The sequence below is a fragment of the Micromys minutus genome (genome assembly GCF_963924665.1).
Source record: "Micromys minutus genome assembly, chromosome: 23".
Lineage (NCBI taxonomy): Eukaryota > Metazoa > Chordata > Mammalia > Rodentia > Muridae > Micromys > Micromys minutus.
Genome location: NC_137958.1, coordinates 14,722,017 through 14,741,228, shown reverse-complemented (window position 1 = coordinate 14,741,228; position 19,212 = coordinate 14,722,017). Strand labels below are relative to the sequence as shown.

Genomic DNA, 19,212 nt, shown 5'->3' with positions numbered 1-19,212 from the left:
TGCTTGAACATTATAATCTGTTTAGTCAAATATTCTCATGAGTATTAAAACCCCACCATAGGGATTATTTGCTTTCCAATTTTTTTTCTTATGTGCACATGCAAAAGTAAATTGATTTTGACGTTTTGTCCACTGAGTTCATGCTTTAGAAACTTATTGCAACAGGTAAAGGAGGGAGAGGGACAGGGAGCTGTCTAACAAACGGCAGCGCAGCGGAACTGAGAGCCACTGAAAGTCTGCCCTGCCGCTCTCTCTTCCTTCTTCCGGAAATGTGAGGTTAATTCGTGAAAACATCGAAGAGTCCAGTTGTAATTGATTTTCCTTGTCAGTCAGAAGTAGGGACTCTCTCTCTCTCTCTCTCTCTCTCTCTCTCTCTCTCTCTCTCTCTCTCTCTCTCTCTCTCTCTCTCTCTCTCTCTCTCTCTCTCTCTCTCTCTCTCCCTCCCTCCCTCCCTCTCTCTCTCTGTCTCTCTCTGCGTCTCTCTCTGTCTCTCTCTGTCTCTTTCTCTCTCTCCCTCCCTCCCCCTCTGTCTCTCTGTCTCTCTCTGTCTCTGTCTCTCTGTCTGTCTCTGTCTCTCTCTCTCTCTCTCTCTCTCTCTCTCTCTCTCTCTCTCTCTCTCTCTCTCCTTCCTTTAAAGTTTGATATATTTATTCAGAAAAGCAATTCAGCTCCAGGAGCATGCTCTTTTGAGAGGAACTCCAAAATCTTTTAGTCAGCAGTCCTGTTGATTCCAACTTTTATCATCCTGGTGAGATTCTCTCCTCCGAAGCTGCCCATGGATTCAGGAACTTTGCATGATGCCTGATGCTGTCAGTGACAAATGTCGCGATGAAGTTGTAGCTAAGATCAGAACCCTCAGGTAGCCTGAAAACAACAGGGGTTTTCTCTTCTGTGCAGGCAGCTCTGATGTTATCAGGGAGTAACGGCCCATTTGAAAGAAACTCGTCACCTTTTCCTTGATCAATTAATATGTCAATCTGGGCACCCGAATAGGTCTTCACGAGACAGGTTTCGACATTATTGCCTTACTTCGATCTTGTCCCGAATAGCCATTAATTTTTTTTTTTTTTTTTTTTTTTTTTTGTCCCAAGGACAGAGCACAGGGTTGCAGATTGGAGCAAATTCTTACACAGATCTGTATTTACTATGAGTTTTTAAAGCACAAATCAGAGCTCCGTGGCCTCCGATGGACTGACCAAAAATAGACATCCTTTCTGGATCCTAGGAAATTGGCACTTATGAGTTGTGGAAGCTCCTCTGTTACGTAAGAGTGCATTCCGCTTTCTAAGGCTCTTCAGTGGCATTCACATAAAACCCAGCACCAGTGCTGAAGTTGCAGCTAGCTGTCATCCTCTTAAATATTGCAGCCCCTGGGGCTGGTATCAGGAATAATGACCGCACCGGCAGTGTTCTGAGGCAGCTTGCTGATAGCCAGACTTCGCTGTGAAATTGTGTTCTGTGCAAGTTAAACCAGACAGACAATAAAGTGCAGGGCACTTTCAGCTCTCATCCTGGGGTGGTAGAAACACAGCAAATTCCATTTTACACATTTCAGCTCGACACTGCTATGTTCGGAAACTTCCTGGGGCCTGCCAAAGCACCTGTTGCTGGAGACATGTTTAACGTCATTATTGTCCTCGGTGAGGGGCAGCAGGGAACACCCTGAGGCCTCTTTCTGGGTCAGAGTCACAGCCTCCACTGTGCCACTTCCTGAGCCCTACCTACCTGAGTGTTTTGTCACTCTGGGGCTGCTCATCATATCAGTGTGACTTTATTCATGCTTTCCTTGCTCCTTCTGTGGCAATAGTGTTTAAATGCATTTCAACCGTAGTTGCACATACTTTCGAGACTAGGGTTCTAGAGGCTGTTGTGGGTCCTGGTCCAGGTCCTACCTCTTCTACTCCAAGGCTGTGTCTCCCCTCCCTTAGTAAATTCCAGGCATTTGCCAGGCTCTGCAGTCCTACCCCCGCAGTCATCACAATTAGTTATTTTCTCCAATAATTTATTTATTTTTATTCACTTTACATCCAGATCATAGCCTCCCCTCCTTCTTACCTCCCAGTTCCACACTTACAAATCCCTCACCCGATTGCTCCCTCCCTTTGAGTACCACCCAACCCTGGGACATCTGATCCCAGTTGGACTAGGTGTATCCTCTCTGCTGAGGCCTTAACAGCCAGTCTTGGTAGGGGGAAGGGGAACCAATTGCAGGCAACAGGGTCAGAGATGGACCAGCTCCAGTTGGTTAGGCGTTGCACCTGAAGATTGGGGAAGTTTTTTAAGTCTGTTTCTCTTCTTCTTCTTCTTCTTCTTCTTCTTCTTCTTCTTCTTCTTCTTCTTCTTCTTCTTCTTCTTCTTCTTCTTCTTCTTCTTCTTCTTCTTCTTCTCCCTCTTCCTCTTCTTCCTCTTCCTCTTCTTCTTCTTCTTCTTCTTCTTCTTCTTCTTCTTCTTCTTCTTCTTCTTCTTCTTCTTCTTCTTCTTCTTCTTCTTCTTCCTCTTCTTCTTCCTCTTCTTCTGCTTCTTCTTCCTCCTCTTCTTCCTCCTCTTCTTCTTCATCCTCTTCCTCTTCCTCTTCTTCTTCTTCTTCATCCTCTTCCTCTTCCTCTTTCTCCTCCTCCTCCTCCTCTTCTTTCTTCACTTGATGGTTTAATGGAACCTGCCTCCAGGTGGGTGAGGTAGTGGGTTTGCATTGGTACCTCTCCCTGAGATATATAATTATGAAGAAGAAAAGTGTGTTTGAAAACAGCACAACACAGTGAGCTAAAGTAACAAAGCAAACTCAACAAGCAGGGAAGTAGCAGGATTATCAGGGAAGATCTATGTGACTACTGGGAGGGCCAGAAGAAGCAGCAGGGTGGAGGCAAGCTTTAACTGAGTCTCCAGCTCACACAAGAGAGCAAGCAGGTGCGATCCCCTCCCCTCCTCCTCTGAGTCCTGCTTTATTAGCTTCTCCGGTTAAACTCAGTAATGCAGTACTTCCTACCATAGCTCAGTTATTTCAGCCAACATGTCCCAAGAGCAAAAACATTAATATTTGTGAAGTTTTTCCTAACTGACCTGTGAAAACCTGGCCATACTCTTGCTTTGTCCAGGACATGTTGGTTTATGCCTGTCCAGTTACCAGACTCACTTATTCAGGAAAGTGTCCCTGGGTCTTAGGGTTTCTATTGATGTAATGAAACACCATGACCAAAAAGCAAGTGGTGGAGAAAAAGGGTTATTGGCCTTACACTTCCACAACACTGTTCATCATTGAAGACATCAAGACAGGAACTCAAAGAAGACAGGAATCTGGAGACAGGAGCTGATGCAGAGGCCATGGAGTGGTGGTGCTGCTTACTGGCTTGCTTCTTCTGACTTACTTGGCTGCTTTATAGAATCCAGGACCACCAGCCCAGAAATGGAACAACCCAAATTGAGCTGGGCCCTCCCCTACTGTTCACTAATTCAGAAAATGTCTTGCAGATGGATCTTATGGAGGCATTTCCTCAACTGAGGAATCTAGTTTGCGTGAAGTTGACACAAAACCAGCCAGTACACTGTGCCTAACCAATAAATTTTACGATCAGACTTAGGTACTCCACTTTTAGGCTGAATATCTGAACAATCACCACAGTGTTTTATGTGTCAACCCCCAAACTCTAAAGGGTGATAGTAGATTGGGAAATGGCCTCATTTATAAAGCACTTCTTTACAAGCATGAGGCTAAGAGCTCAGATCCCAAAAACCAGTGTGAAAGCCAGATGTAAAGGCCTACATCTACTCTCCCAGTGTAACCACAGTGAGAGGTAGGCAAGGACATGAGAATCTGCAGATTCTCACAGACCAATAGGTGTACGTGGTTCTGAACAACAATAAACCCTGCTTCAAACAAGGTACAAGATGAGGGTGGGCACCCAAGATTATCTTCTGACACCCACATGTAACCAAGGCATGCATTTGCCTGTGTGAGCTCAACACACACACACACACACACACACACACACACACACACACACACACTGGGGGGAAAGGGGAAGGGAGAAGTAGAGAATAAAGCTAGTGGCAAATAGCCATGTTATGACAACCAAGATCTCTGTGCTTAACAAATGGCTTGTGATATGGGGATCAATAATGATCACTGCTGTGCTAAAGATTCTGGATTCCAATCCAATTATAAACTCACCTTTCCCCTTTTAGCAGTTAACTTATGAGCAGCCATACCCTCTGAGTATATTTTCTCTCCGTTAAGAAACTAAATTGCCAAGAGGCTAAGATAGGGATATACATAATCCATTCCAAAGTTTCTGAAGAACTTCGAAATTATTCTCCTCTTTCTTCTCATTTTGTCCTCCATTAGCACATGCTCTTCTGTGACCTTTGTGGAATTGCAACTGCCCAGAACCTTTCCATGGACACAATAATTAGTGCTGTGGGAAGTCCAGCTCTCACTGTCATATGATAGATGTGCAGTTGACCAACTTGCCCCAATAGTCTATGAACTGATGATTCTCCTCTTCCACACCTATGTCACTTCTACATCTCCCCTTGCAACCACGTAGTCATGGTTGTTAATCAAAGGTAGGATGCTGTTCCCCTGTCTCTCCTATTGCCCACCATGACTTCTATTCGGGCAGATGTGCTCCCCTACTGCTATATTTCCAGGCAATTACATCCTTTCATGTTCCATGGAAAAGTTACATAAAGTTTTCTTCTTGTGATTTGATGTCAAGGCCATTTACTACCCACCCTCAAATATAATTTTACAAACATATGAAACCATAAATAATATCTCACCTTCCCAGTTGATTTTTCTAAAATAGTAAAGAATCAGCACTGGTCTTTTTGTTTCTGCTCCTAAATATTTTATGGTTTGAAATTTATGTTCTCTGTCAGACCTTTGGTTTTTCTTTAAAGTCTCCTTGACAAAGGCGCTTCTGAAAGTATTCCTAATCCATATACAATGTCTTGGCAAGTATCTTTCATTTTGACATAGGAGCCTGATGATTGGGCCCTTTGTCTCTCCCCCTCCCATGGAACTGGTGGTTTGGAATCCCTCTTCTAGCCTTTTCCAATGTTATGTACTTCAGATAGAAAGGAACTGAGACAGCACCTCTGACCTTGAGATCTTGAGTTCCCACAAGCACTTTGAAGTTAGACAGAGTCCATATTTATACTCAGCAAAGACCACACAGCTAAACCTTTCACTTTACTGTGCTCAGATTGACAATAGTCCATAAATCAAGGCTTGTATTGGTGAAGAGGAGTTTAGAAATTTAAGCAGCTTCAATATTCTGGAGACACCGAAAAAGTCTCTTCTTGAAGACACTAGGGAATACCTTGGTCCAGATGTCTTACTGTAGCATTCTAGCCCACTGCCTCTTTGCTTTTCCTGTAATTTTCAATAAAATTTAAACTTCCATTAAAAAGTTTAGAAAGTGTTGGGTGAGAAGATGGTCTATGAGTATCTCTCTTCAAAGGACAAAAACAGCAAAAGTTAAAGAAATAAGATGTTTTTAGTATTTCACTGTACTCTAACCAAAGATTATGTGAGAGCAAAATGAAATAAGGTATTTTTTTAATAAAAATTGGTTAAAATTTTACATGTGAATTCCAACCTGTGATTAAAATTTTCTGAGCCAGACAGAAAATTGAATGCAGACAAGGAACTGCACTCAGCGACAGTGACATTTCCTGACAGAGCAATTCTTTGCATATCAGCAGAGCTAATTATATTCAATCTGACAGCCATGGTTTAACCCATTCACCAGAAGAAAATGCTTCTTATAAGGCCAGTAATCTAAGCATTCATTTAAATGCCAATCCAGCTTCAGAGCATGTAGTTTAAATGTACAATTAATACATTCACTGGCTAATGTGTGAATGATAAACACGAATCAGGTCTTTAGACTGGTAAGTGTGCATGCACACATCTGAAAGCCTGGAACATCTCGTTAGAGGCCACATAGAGAAATACAGGAAACAATGCAGGTATTCTTTCAGATAGTTTAAAGGTTTAGTTTTAAAGGTGAGTCTAGAGAAGTATAGTGGCACATGGATTTCTGTTGCTGAGGCGGCAAAATTGTAGTTTCAAGACCAGCCTGGACAGTGTGACTAGATCATGACTCAAAGAGACAGAAAAGAGGAGTAAGGCTATTTCCTAAATAGCAATATTTTACTGACCTCAGCCAGTATATATGCTCTCCAAAATGGGTAATTACCAGTCAATACTAGCATGTCTACTGAACACCAAAGCCTAATTCTCACCGTGAGACTTTCTTGCCAACTGATGAGACCCAGCCAGACCTTTGTCCTCCATCTTTCACCCAAACACAGACATCTTCTCAGGACAAACTCCAGCTCACTGGCAGCAGGGAAGGAGTTGAAGAGATTCTCAGCTGCTTCAGAGTGTAAATAAACGAAAAGCAAACATACAAGTGTGTATCTGCTACAAGTACCATAAAGATGTACTTAGTTAAACACTATGCACAAAATGATTCCTTGACTTGTTTGTTGGAAAAAAAACCACCTTTTTAAGAAGAAGAAAAAGAAGAAGAAGAAGAAGAAGAAGAAGAAGAAGAAGAAGAAGAAGAAGAAGAAGAAGAAGAAGAAGAAGAAGAAGAAGAAGAAGGGGAACAGGAAGGGGAAGGGGAGGGGAAGGGGAAGGGGAGGGGAAGGGGAAGGGGAAGAGGAAGAAGAAGAAGAAGAAGAAGAAGAAGAAGAAGAAGAAGAAGAAGAAGAAGAAGAAGAAGAAGAAGAAGAAGAAGAAGAAGAAGAAGAAGAAAGAGAGAGAGAGAGAGAAAGAAAGAAAGAAAGAAAGAAAGAAAGAAAGAAAGAAAGAAAGAAAGAAAGAAAAGAAGGAGAGAAATAAACTACTCACTCTCTGGGTGAGCCATTCCTATATGTTGGTGAGCAGAGCCCACACACAATGACAATCACGGTGCTTTTCAGACAAAAGGCACTGGGACCTGTGTGTCTCACAGTTTCCATTCCCCATTTGGTCTTCTACCTCTGAAACAAATAGGAAAAGACTCCTGTGCTTTGCACTACTTGTAATTCATTGAATTCTTTGCAGACACTTCTGTTCAAGTTTGTTTGAACTTTTTGAACCCTTGATTAGACTCAGATTTCAAGCACTTCCCAATCAATCTTGTCTTTCTAGCGTTGTTAGTACCAACCACAGAACTTGATACCATTTTAAGACACGTCTTGTCTAATGTTGCCTTCTGTTGTAGCACATTAAAAGGAGTCCCTTAGGACCCTGCAAGATGATGTACCCAATACATTCTGTCAAGGCACATTCTGTCAAGGCACCTTCTGTCAAGACCAACAACCTGAGTTCAAACCCCATGACACTCATGGTGGAAAGAAAGAACTGACATCTCACAGTAGTTATCTGTGCTTTTCCTTTTAAACAGTCTCTTGTGTTATGCTGCTTCTGGTAGGCTGCTGCAGCCTTTTATGGAGTTTATTAACATGAGGGGCAAGGAACAATGTCTATGGTGTCTTAGCAAGACAATTATGTTCAATGACAGCAAAACTGACATTTCTCCTGGGTTGAGTGATCACTATTTGTTTCCTTTATGATCAGTTAGGAACAGCTACTTAGCTCTGTGCCTACGGTATCTATATGGGTAAGAACAGATGTTTCATGAGTGACATGAGGTGGTACCATAAGATTCCTCACTGACTAATATGGGTTGCCCAATGAAAGTGGTAACTAGGAAGACATCTCCATTCAAATCTCATAATTGACTAGGCATCGGAAATCTGGAGGGCTAGGAGAAGGCTTTAAAGAAAACATTCCAGATGTGTACCGAGAAGAAACTTGGAAAACTTCCAGCAGACTAATCTTTCCATGTAAGTTTCCATTGTCACTTTCAGGTGTCTATAGTTGGGCTAGGAGATCTTAATGTCCATATCATAGAACTTCAATGTTAATTTTTGCTGTCTGACCCTATTAGTCTGTCATTGTTCCTAAGCTAACAACCTTCTGAGCAGAGGAAGCAAGAGAGTGTTAAAGACATAACCAGAAACTTGCAAGCAAGTGAAGCTCTGCAACTACAAAAGCTGAACAGAGAAAATAAGTCAGGAAAACAAACAGATCTGTTATAAAAATTAAGAATACAGGACACATGAATTTAGAGTAGGATCCAAGAGGCCCACTAGTAAATTTTCTGCTCTTTCCAATTGGGTTTGTGTGTGGGTTTTTGTCACTTGTGCATTTGGCTTAATTGGCATTGGATATGAACAAATGAACCAATAAGGATGGAGCATGGTTTTAGCTTCACACTTTCTTTAGGTGGAAATGCACAGGGTGCTTGCATTTCAAAGATAAACACAAATCACTTCTGCAATAAAGTAGTAAATTTGGGCTCAGAATAGGTGAGTAGGGAATGGAACAGTAATACTAATTCATTATTAAGAGCCAATATGTAGTGCTAGACACAATTATTCTATTCATTTATGTGGTGTCTTGTGGTATTCAGAGATTACTTTTACATAGAGTCTTGTATTTTATCCTTGAAACAGTCTTGGAGAAATACCATAGCAATAATTAACATTTTTTTTATTTTTGTACGAAACCATAATATTGTCAGAGCTTGAGATGATAAACTTGGTAAGAAGAACCAGATGCTAGGATATTAATTCATAGTGCATGGACCCTTTAGAAAAGTCCTATACCATGGCATATTAATCAGTGACATAATAGCATAGAGGAATCTCATATGCAGTTTGAAAGGTCAGCAAATAATTAGGGTGAATATGGGAAGCATTCATATAAGAGAGTTTAAAGGACCACAGCTCAGAATAAGCATCACTGACTTCTAAAAGAAAAAATACCTATTCGCATCTCTGTTTAAGTAGAAATCATTGAAAACAATACAGGAATTAAAGATTGAAATTAGCACATAATGACAAGAAAGTTTCACCACTCACACAAAAGGCAGAACCCTTCAGATAAGAGCAGTCTCTTCCAAGCTAGGAAGATGGCTCAGTGGACAAGGGCACTTACTGTGTGAGCACAAAGGTCTGAGTTCGAGTGCCAGCTATTGTGTGACAGTGGGTAGTGGCTGCTTGTGCACAGAACCCGAATGTGGAGCTCAGGATGACAGAGGAAGATCTTCACGACTTGCTGGTAAGGCAGCCTAGTCAAAAACCAGTGAGCTCTAGTTTCGGTGACAGTCTCTTCCAGGTCTCAAGGGATTAAGGCAGAGAGTGATAGATGAAGATAAGTAGAGTATGCCTCTGTCCTCCACACATATCCTCAATTATGGATACACACACATGTATATACACACGTACACAGTAGATATGATAGATGGATGGATAGATGGATGGGATGATGAATGGATGGATAGATAGATAGATAGATAGATATATAGATGATAGATAGATAGATGATAGATAGATAGATGATAGATAGATAGATCATTATGTTATAAAATAAAATAAGGGGACTTTATAACACTGGGCAAAGATTCTATGTGCCAACCTGAAAGCTAAATTTGCAATATATTGCCTGTTCCGTGAATGCTAGTTAAATTGTCCCAAGCACTATGGAGGACATATTCAGTCCTCTTTGCTGGGTTCAGGTTCCATTGTAAGTAGAAGAGTGTCTGGAGAGATCATAGATGCATGTGTAGAAATATGTGTGCCTCTGTGTGTGTGTGTGTGTGTGTGTGTGTGTGTGTGTGTGTGTGTGTGAGTGTGTAGTGTGATGCTCACAAATATAGGTAAATATGAGGTTGAAAGTGAGTACAGATATTCAGGTGGACTGTTTCAGTATATTTTAAAGTAGTGTTTATGAAGGAAGAAGGATTTAAAGAATGCATTAACTATTCAATCACCATCTCGATACTGACTCTTGATACTGCAGTGGGTGGGTCTTCATAAAGGACCAAAAATTTTTGGAGGCAAGCCCATAGAAATAGAAACATTTAAAATAAAAATTATCAAATAGCCACTGTTGAATCTTTGGGGAGAAAAGGGCCTTTTTGAGGGTTTCATTGAACCCAAGCTCACACCTCACACATGTAGCTAAGGATGAAACTGAACCGCTGACCGTACTGGTTCCACATGCTGAGAGCTAGGAGTACAGGAAAGCACTGCCATGCACGGCTCAGAGTTGAATTTTAAGCACATGGACTGTGCTAGTGAGACCTGAATCAGACAATGCTGGTAGCTGCAGCCATGTCTGACTCTCAGAGAGGCTGGAATGGAAGAATAGGATGAATAGTCCTTTCCTCCCTTCTGTTCCCTGGCACTTTTTTCTCGAAGGAAATTATTCAAGATACTTAAACCCAAGGACTTATGTAGATGCCACATGTCTGCCCTGCCTCTGTCTCTGCCACTGCACCATTCTGTCAGGAGTAAGACTTTTCTGCCAGCTTATGGGTGGAGCACTTGATTGCCAAATCCTGATAGTTTCTTTCCATATGAATATTTACTTTCACTTACTTGATTTCTCTGGCAGATTTCTTTACCATACAATCCAGGAGACATGCACCGAACGTTTAGAATGCACAAAGCGTTGATAAACATGCATCGTAATTATTAGCATGCAGTAAAGCATCCTTTATGTCTGAGAATAAATGCAATGTGTTCTAATTCTATATTTGATATTTCAGACCAAATCCTACTGACATGTTGCTTCATGACTTCATTTTAGATATTTTTGTCTGCTCCTGTAACATTTTGTCAACTATTCCCTGTGTCGTTGTTATCTTAAATTTCTTGAGAAGTCTATGTCTTTCTATGCTTGACATAGCAACAAATGGATCTCTATAATTATTAGACATTTAAATATATTAATATAAGACCATTGGATAAATATCAAATATTTCTGTATTCCTAATGGTTCCTAGCAAATATTAACAACTACTGAAGCCCCAAACCATACACCTATACACTTCTATAAAGTATAAAGATATAAAAGAAATATACCAAACAATTTTTAAAAAAATAATAAATTGTATGGTGCTTTTAATGGTGATTTGGACATAGTAAATTGAGTATGACAGAATCCCTTTCTTTTTGTGAAAATTTTATACATTAGGACTGGGTTCTGTATTCATATCATTTCTACCCCCCCCCTCTCTCCACATCAATTCTTCCTATGTGCTTCCCACTTCTTTCTAAACTCATGACTTCTTTATTATTCTTAAATATTTATTAAAATAAACAATTTTATGTCACTTTGACACAAACCAGCATCATTATGGAGGAGAGAATCTCAATTATAAGAATGTCATCTCTGGATTGGTCTGTGGGCAAGCCTGTGGTACAATTTCTTTATTGATTACTGAGGTTAAAGGGCCTAGCTCACTGTGCACAACAATACTTGTGGACTAGTGGTGCTGGGCACTATAAGAAATCAGGTTGAGCAATTCTTGAAGAGCAAGGCAGTAAGCAGCACCCCACCATGGCCTCTGCATCAATTCTTGAGTACAGGTCCCTGTCCTGTTTGAGTTTTTGCCTTGAAGTCCATCAGTGGTGGGCTATGATATGGAAGTATAAGCTGAAATGAACCTTCCTTCCCCATGTTGTTTTAGCCATAGTATTTATCATAATATAATCCTTAATTAGGAGACACACACATGTGTATACATCATGCTGAGTCCACTTAGTGTTGGTAACAACTATATTCTTATAGCTTGTATGTGCTTAAATGTAGATGGATAGTTGCTGTTCATATTAGCAATATAGCACGAACCCAGAACTCTTCAGTGGATGGTCATAAATGAATGGAAGTTAATAAGATGATTTATATTTCATAAATATTTATATTACCAAGCCATGCAAAGAATTAAATTCTATCATTCACAAAGGTAGAGTAGCAGGTCACCATGTTGACTAAAATAAGCCAAAACTACAAAGACAAATAACATATATTTTTACTAATTTGCCAAAGTTAGTATGTTGATCTTATAGAAGAATGGAATGGCATACTGTTCATCAGTGGCTCCAAATGAAATTTGATGAACAAATAGAAGGGTCTTCAAGGAGCATAGATACAGGAAAACAATATACATTATATTTCAAAATGAGTGGGAAAATGGGGTGACATGGTGCTTGATGTGAAGCCCTACCACCTGAGTTCAGTTTATATGCTCCATGTTCTTGAATAGAACTGGCTCATAAGTGCTGTCTCCTAACTTCCATGTACATGCCTGAGCAAGTACACGCGCGCGCGCGTGCACACACACACACACACACACACACACACACACACACAAACACACACACACACAAACACAGATGCAATTTCAGAAATGTTTAGTGACTAGAAAAGAAGAGTCTGTTTGCCCAGCACATAGCCAAGGTTAATAGTTGAAGAGTGTGATCTGTTTAATGCCCTGACATGGTTTTCACACACTGTGTATTGGGGCAATGTACCCTATAACCTATATGCAGAAATGCTCACACTAATAACAATTCAAAATTTTGTAAAGTATGTCCAAGTCTTTAAGTCCAAACATGTGTGGAGTTTTAACTTGAAGATATGTGGTTGCTTAAGCCAGGTTTTTTAATTTAGTAAAATTATGTTAACAAGGAGTGGCCAGAAGAATAGAACCAGTTATGTATGTGTATAGTATCAAGTAAGAAATTGAAGTAGATGCCAAGCACTCTACACAACTTTCTGTCTTCTTTTAGGTCCTTCTGACTACACTGTGTAACCTAACACTTAACATGAAAAATGCTGAGAATTAAAATTAATTGTATTGTATTACAGGGCTCATAGACTAGTTCAATTAACTTGAATCTAGAATGGAAGTTGGTACAGTTTTCCATGATATTTTCTCATGAGTGGATGAAAGCCTACACATTCAGAATGATAAGGAAATTAAGGGGATATGTATCTGCTTGAACAACTCAGTGACTGAGTTCATTAATAAGGAGCCATTAAACCCGGAGACTTGATCTGATAGTCATTTTTACTGACAACACACAAAGAAAAATTAACTCTGCACGTCACGTTTATGGTTGACCCCAAATTCAGACTAATGAACCAATCAATTATGTGACTGAAGCCTGTGTCAAAGCCTGAAAACTGAAGTTATGAATAAGAAACTGAATCTCAGAACAGTGGGAACAAATAAGGCTGATGGAAATGTGTGTGTGTGTGTGTGTGTGGATAGATAAAGAAATAGATAGATAGATAGATAGATAGATAGATAGATAGATAGATAGATAGATGGATGGATGGATGGATGGATGGATGGATGGATGGATGGATGGATGGATGGATGGATGGGTAGATAGATAGATAGATAGATAGATAGATAGATAGATAGATAGATAGATAGGTAGGTAGGTAGATAGATAGATAGATAGATAGATAGATAGATAGATAGATAGATAAATGGGTAGATAGATAGATAGATAAATAGATAGATAGATAGATAGATAGATAGATAGATAGATAGATAGATAGATAGATAGATAGATAGGTAGGTAGGTAGGTAGGTAGGTAGGTAGGTAGGTAGGTAGATAGATAGATAGATAGATAGATAGATAGATAGATAGATAGATAGATACTAATTTAAAATTGCTGTTGCATGCCTGCGATTCTGTTTTCCTTTGGGGTTCTGCTTACTGAATGTAAGTCAGTCCTCAGTTTCTTAATTGCCCAGTTGCCATCATTTTTCTCCCTGAAGAAAGGAGGGGATGAGGTACAGTGAGGACAGTACAGGGAAGAAATCACTGTTGTATGACCCAGACACTGAGAAAATACTAACTATTGATTGACCCTAAATCCCTGTGTTGCTTCAGGGATCCTTGTCCCCTTTATCACAATGACGAAGTGGGTGTCTGAGAAGGACTGTAGTAACTCTCCCCAGTCACACAGGGTGAACGAAAAACAGTGGCCTCAGGCTGCCAGCACACAGCAAGAGCCTTAGCTGCATTCTTCTCACTCTCTGTGAGGCTGCTATTTAGGCTCGACTCAAACACTGTACTTGCAATAGTAGGAAATTGCAGTTGTACCTAAAATTGACTCTTCAAAAAGGATGGAATAAAATGGTTTTTTACTTCCATTTAAATTCCCACAGATTTCAGTTACTTAGAGAGAAAAAAAGTAGGCTGACAGACAACGATCACTACATGGAGTTCAAAAATTCTCAGTGAATTCTCAGAGAGTAATATTGTCATACTGAATTATATTTTAATCTACTGTCCTCTAATGACACTAAAATATAATTTTAGGTGACATGTAGAATGTGTAAATACATACCACACAATACAAACAGTGCTTTTGAAACCAAAAACTAATTTATAGCATTTATAAAATTACATGTGAGTTATATTTTATGGAATATAGGCTATATTATAATGTAGATATTATACTGTTATATTAGTACATATATATACAATATTATAAGATGCAAACTCTAATCCTGCATCTGTGGCAAATACAGGCATCAAACATTTGAAGTTATTGGAATCTAAAAATAATTTAGTCTTCTCATTACAAAGTATGTTCAAACTATCTTATTAATTACTTTCTTAGACTAATTTTCTGAAGTTTAAAGATGTCTATTTTGAGCCGAGCATAGCAGCATATACCTGTCATAACAAATTCCCAGGAGCCTGACAATGAAGACTAAATTGGGCTCACAACTTCAAGACAAACTTGGGCAACAGCAAGAATGTATCAAAAGAAAGAAAGAAAGAAAGAAAGAAAGAAAGAAAGAAAGAAAGAAAGAAAGAAAGAAAGAAAGGAAGGAAGGAAGGAAGGAAGGAAGGAAGGAAGGAAGGAAGAAAGAAAGAAAGAAGGAAAGAAAGAGAAAGAAGGAAGGAAGGAAGGAAGGAAATAGAAAGAAAAAGAAAGAAAAGAAATTAAGTTCTCTAGGAAAATCCTATTTGTCAACTGCTAAACTGAGATTTATTGTTAGTTGATGGCTGCTGAGCAAGGGACTTCATTCTGCTTTGGGCGAGTATGACCAGTGAAAGTTTGTTCATGTTCCAGTGGGCAGTGCCCATGCTCTGGTGGGCGGTGCCTATACACTGATGGGCGGTGCCATATCTCTGAATGTAAGGGTATCATGACCTGGATTTATCGGGTTCTTTAAAAAAAAATATGAAGTTGGGAGGACAACATTGGGTGGGGAGTTGTAGGATAAAAATGGGAATAGATATTGTCACATCTCAATATACACATGTATGAAATTCATAAAGAATAAATTAATATATAGTAAAATAAAATAATTCACTGACTAATTTGGTTATACCTGGCCATTTTTTGCTTTGAAAACTAATTATAACATGGATACATTTATTTTCAGTTATGAAATCCAAATTTAAGTTACAACAGACATATCTTTACAACAAAGTAGTTACAACACCTACTTTGGGCGTTCAATGGGGTTTGAATGTGAAGGCACTAAAAATCTAGTTTTCCTGAGGAAAGAGGCCACGTTTTCCTTGTCTGGGCCGCGCTGTCATTTCTCATGTGAACAGCACTAGTAGATGGGAGAACGGCCCATTCCTCCAATGTGTGTGGATATTGATTGTTTTCTTTTAAAAATGGAAGGTTAGGGCTTCCGCTGACTCCACAGAAGACATTTTGCTGAGAAGGGAAACTCATTTCCAGTAGCTTACAGTTGAGAACAGAACTCGAAGCAGTGAAGTTGTTAGGCCCGTACAAGTAAAACTGAAGTGTAGCTCCGATGGAGGAAATGTGTGGATTATAGAACCATTTGACAATCTGCCCATAGCATAAAATGCATACGCACTTTTCTTTTTTCGACTTAACTGTCTCTTCATTTGAAAGTTTAAGACACAAGGAACATACATTTAATAGAAAATAGTATCATGTAATGTAAATTGTAAATGCATATTACAAACATTAAAAATAAAGATAATCTAGTTATCTGTCCCCATTTAGACTAAAGGTTAATTATTAAAGATAAAGCTTCAGCTATATCTATAAATAATTAAGCTCACTTAAACTCTATAAGAGATTTCCTTGCTAAAGATAACTTAGTTGAGTCATTTTTTTTTAAAATCCTGAGTTAATGTCCCATGCGCTGATGCACAAGGAAATTATAAAATGTCATGGTTATAACTGTTCTTTCAAAAACTGTAGTTACTCTGGGCTCATATTGTGTGCTCAGACTAACTACAACTTTGTCATCAGCTGACATCCTATTCCTCCACTTTACCTAAACTAAAGTAACATCGGCAAGACTGGTTTACTCACTAAAATAAAAGTACCACCTATCTGCCTGTGGTCCAAATAACCAAAGTATTTTTAGACTATAACAACTTAGAAATAAAATGACTAAAAACAGGACTAGGAATCTAACAAGAACAAATGTAGAAAGGTAGAAGGAAAGAAATTTATTTTATCTAAGAATTTGCTGCACATATGCAATCTTCCTGACATGGATTTACTGTACCACATATCTATATCAAGTAATCATAATAAAGAATAAAGTAGTATTTACTTACCCCTGGATTCTATAAGTTTACCTGCATGGTTGCCATCTAGGGAGATAAATGACAATAGCTTAAAGTCCAGGGTATGGTAGAGATATCCTATAAAATATAAGCATTACTTCTTTGTGACATGTGTCAGCAAGTTGTGTTTCTACTTACATTCACAATTAAGCTGTTATTTTTATTCTGTTATTCAACCCAAGTTTATGTGCTCTCCACATAAAAACCAATAGTTTGGAGATAAGGTTAGTAGGGAGGAAATATGTTTTATTCAAGAACAGGTATGCAGAAAAAAATCTTTATGCTTCAACTGTTCTCTGTGTCCTTCCTTCTCTCTCTCCTTCACTCCTTCACACTTTTCCTCCCTCCCTCCTTTTCTCCCTTCCCCTTTCCCTCTTTTTCTTTCTCTCTCTGTCCCTCTCATCTAAATCTTATATTACAATTATCCTCAGCCTTCTTTGGTTAGTTCCTACAAATCCTAATAGTCTTTTATTATATTTCTGCAAGGTAAATGTCACAGCAATCTATTTATGGTGCTAATTGATAAAAAATAGTTTAAGAATAATGAAGGACATTATTTGTTCTGAGTCATTTAGAGTTAACATTATGATTATATAACTGCCATTTTTTATTTAAAAAGATATCAGGAAAGGAAAAGAAAGGAATAAATTAGAGAATAGTTTTCTTCTTGGTATTTTTAAGTGAATCCATCATCACCTTGAGTGGAGTCACTAGGAAAACGACAACAACAAGAAGAGGCCTTACTTAATTCCCGGTGCTTGTATTTATTACTTTTCTATTGCTGTGATAAAACACCATGAACAAGTCAAGTTACAGAAGAGTTGACTTGTGCTTTAATCTCATAAGTTGAGTCCATTTTGGAAGGGAAGCGTGGCAGCATGTGGTACTCATGTTAACAAAAAGAGGAAGCTGAAAGTGCAGGTTTTCCAACAGCAAGCAAAAAGAAAGCAGATAGAGAGAGCTCTAAATGAAGCATTATCCTTAAAGCTACAGCCCCCTGCAGAGACACACTTCCTCTCACAAAGCCACACCTCCCAAGACCCCCCTCAGGAAGCATCACCAATTATGTGTCAAGTGTTCAAGTATCTGAGCCTCTGGGAGACATCCTTATTCAAATCCCTACAGTGCACATTCTATGCAGAATGCTTTAAGTTGTTCTCTTCTTTACTTTCCTAACACTAAATTCTTAATTTAATGTTTCTCAGGGTTTGATCCATGGACTGTCTGTCTCAGATTCCTTCTTGCTTAAGTAATGCACCATTGCCTGCAAAATAATTCAAAAGCCTTGTTTAAGCCACTTTTGAATTTTTCATTTTAGCAAATTATGCTGATTTTCAGCTGGACACATTTCATTAAGTTAACAGGCAAATTTTAAAGACAAATATATTGCTAATACAAAATATTTTATCATTCTTCATTGATCCCTGTCTCTTTCCTTTCTTCCCTTTCCTTTATTTTTCACTCTTCTATTTTTCCCTTTCTCCTCTTCTGAAACCTGTTATTAGTTCAATACATGACCTCATGTTACTCTATTGTATAACAATGGCCATTGCCTCTGCAGATAGAGTGTGAGGGATGGCCAGTTATATAAAATTTAGATTTTAATTTCTCAACTCTTTCCAGCATTGCATTTTACTAGTTCATTCATCTAAGAAATAATTTTGTTGTTTTATTATGCTCTTGTAGCTGTGATACATTAAGGAACATTGATTAAGTTCTATAAAAGACCTATCTGTAATAGGTCCAAAAATCCAAAAAAAAAAAAAAAAAAAGAAGCATGATGAATTTGTTATCTATGAAAAACTACAAATCTGAAATGATCTACTCAAAAATGTGTGTCTCAAATTTTCTACTTTTATGAAATATAAAATTGTTTTAGTATTAATTGTACAAAGAATGTATGCATATACTTAATGATATAATTATGGCTATGCATGTCCTATGCATACAACTCTAAATCTTTCTGCCATGCCTGTTTTTTATCCAATAAAGTACATTCTTAATGTCTTCTTATTTGCAAAGAAACACCAATAACAAAGATACAGTTTTAAAAGTCCAGCAGTTACAATAAATATATAATATACAAACAGTAGTATGAACAAACATGTCTCTCACTAAAACACATCAGGTAGTATAATCTCTACAAAGTATTGAGGATAATTTCCAGTGAAGACTCATAGATGCTAAATGTTTTATTTATCATATTATCAAATATTTTATTTTGGTAAGAGTTCTAAATTAGAGAGACGCAAAGGCAGACCACAACAAAGGTATGTTCTCTGTATCTTTAGCAATTAGCTTGTTTATTTTTACTGAAATTATTTAATCAGTGTGATTTTATTGGGGCTCTACAATCTGATATGACTATACTCATTATCCAGGAAGAAGCTGGCTCTCAGTCCCAGACTGAGATACTGCAAGTGCTAAAGTAGAAGTTCGTACTCATTGCTGCAGCTGTCCAGGACTGGGGTGGGTCTGGAAAGGTGGTGGGTATTCACACAACTCCTACATGGACTAAGATGCTCTTCTCCCAATCAGGGATTATTCTGATCAAGCCTTCTGTTATACATTCTGGGCCCAGGACACAAAAGCACCACAGGCAGAGGCCAGAAAATCTCTGGTCTACATTAAATGGTCTAAGTCTTTAAATGTTCTTTAGAAAAAGAGAATAGTGTATATACTCAGTGAGGCCCTCTTGGAGAAAATTTAGTTTTCTTTAGCAAGCAGTTATCAATTGGAGATAGCTTCTAGGTTAGGGATTGGAACATG

The 19,212-nt window shown here is 38.6% G+C and overlaps 1 protein-coding gene and 1 pseudogene across 4 annotated transcripts in view; one reads left to right on the top strand and one right to left on the bottom strand.

The window, feature by feature from the left end:
- MAGI2 (membrane associated guanylate kinase, WW and PDZ domain containing 2) overlaps positions 1-19,212 on the top strand; it is a gene marked incomplete at both ends in the record, with an annotated part of 1,373,853 nt that overhangs the window by 556,399 nt on the left and 798,242 nt on the right. The gene's annotated exons all lie outside the window — the stretch shown is intronic.
- LOC308435604 (S-formylglutathione hydrolase-like) lies at positions 741-4,201 on the bottom strand (annotated as a pseudogene). The gene is made up of 2 exons: positions 4,166-4,201; positions 741-1,496 (listed from the first exon to the last, which is right to left on the bottom strand). The product of its transcript is annotated as an S-formylglutathione hydrolase-like (transcript).